The 1,796-nt window shown below is 36.1% G+C and overlaps 1 non-coding gene across 1 annotated transcript; it reads left to right on the forward strand.

Moving 5' to 3' along the window:
- The first annotated feature begins 627 nt into the window (after nt 1-627).
- Nucleotides 628-734, forward strand: LOC116130722. Its single transcript, XR_004128123.1, has one exon. It is a non-coding gene; the product is annotated as a small nucleolar RNA R71 (small nucleolar RNA).
- Nucleotides 735-1,796: the final 1,062 nt, after the last annotated feature.

Below are 1,796 nucleotides of genomic sequence, written 5' to 3' on the forward strand. Positions count from 1 at the left end.
CTCTGTCAATTGTTCAACCAATTGGCCCACCTAAACCTCCAAATTTTGAATGGACACTCCTTGATTTCTAAAGTTTGAGCGTGTCTCATTCATAAAACTTGTGGTTTCTTGCATGAATTCCCCAAACATATATTCAAATTTTGACACTCTTTGCTCCCATGGTTGATGATTCACCATTGGTTGATGGTTTGGCACTGTCCTTTGATTGCTTTGATTGCTCCAAGACAAATTTGGGTGATTCCCCCAACCAAGATTGTAGGTGTTGGAGAAAGGGTCATTTTGTAGCCTTTGTGAACTAACCATGTAATTCACTTGCTCAGTTGTTGAGAAGACTAACTGGTTTCCATCTTGGCATTCATTTACATTCATACCTCTCAATTGCTTTGAAGTGATGCAATTTGTGCAGATAATGTGGCGAACACATCGACTTCATGTAGACCCATTGTTCTCTTTGGCATTGCTCTCTCATTAGGTCCTTGGTAGTTATTGTTGGCCATCACATCAAGCAATTCATAAGCATCTTCTGGGGTCTTGTTATTTAAGGCTCCGCCTGCTACCACATCTACCATAGTTTGAATATTTGGTAGCAACCCATTGTAAAATGTTTAGACTTTTATCCAAAACGGTAGACCATGATGTGAACATTTCCTTAACAACTCCATGTACCTCTCCCAAGCTTCATAAAGTGATTCATCATTGTCTTGCCTGAAAGAGATAATGTCATTTCTCATTTTTGTTGTCTTCTCTGGTGGGAAGTATTTTGCAAGAAACTTTTGAGCTAATCCGTCCCATGTGGTGATTGTCCCAACTAGGTGTGACATGAGCCAACCTTTCGCTTTATCTCTCAGTGAAAATGAGAACAATCTCAGCCTAATTGCATCATCAGTCATTCCATTAACCTTGAATGTGTCACATATCTCTAGAAAGCTAGCGATATGCCCAATTGGATCCTCATACGAATTTCCACCAAATTGGACTGACTATTGGATAATCTGAATTATTGTTAGCTTAATCTCAAAGTTCACTGCAACAGGTGGCCTTGTAATACCATAATTGCATTCTTGCACTGTTGGTATGGCATAATCCATCAACGTTCTATGTACTTCTGCCATGATCTCCACATGCACTACAAGAAACAATTAATCAACAAAATAAAAATAAAAACTAAAAACAAAAGAACTCAAGCTTAAGACTATACAATATTTACTATTAACTACAAAAATGAAAAAAAAAAAAAAACTTCAATTTAGCACTACACTAGATACTATCCATATTAATAATCAACTATCCCCAGCAATGGAGCCAAAAACTTGATGCGTTGTAACTGCAACATGTAATGAATAGCAAGTGCACTAGTCGCATAAAGTAATAAAGTGATGAGTGAGTATCGTTCCCACGAGGATAGTGTTACTAAGTACTGATTTCTCTAGTTTAAGTCCTAATTGAAGAAACAATAAATCGGATTGATGGAAAATTAACAAACTATATGCAAATTAACAAAATATAAATGAATGATAATGAAATTAAAGCAAAACCCAACAACTTAACTAATTAAACAATGCTAAAAAATGCTAGGGTGCTGATTTCACCTAGATACGCTAACCCAAATCATAGAATCTATTACCCAAGCTCTAATTCTTTGATTGAAAATCGAATTCCCCAAGTTGTAAAACATACATTCTCATGCTACATTTCCCGACTTATCCCTATTAAGCTTCCACACCCAACAAAATGAAGAGTAATAGTTCAAAGTCTTTTAAGCTTTATGGAATTCTATCTAGATTTCATAGATCGCT

The sequence above is a fragment of the Pistacia vera genome, unplaced genomic scaffold, assembly GCF_008641045.1.
Source record: "Pistacia vera cultivar Batoury unplaced genomic scaffold, PisVer_v2 Contig223, whole genome shotgun sequence".
In the NCBI taxonomy this organism is placed as follows: Eukaryota; Viridiplantae; Streptophyta; class Magnoliopsida; order Sapindales; family Anacardiaceae; genus Pistacia; species Pistacia vera.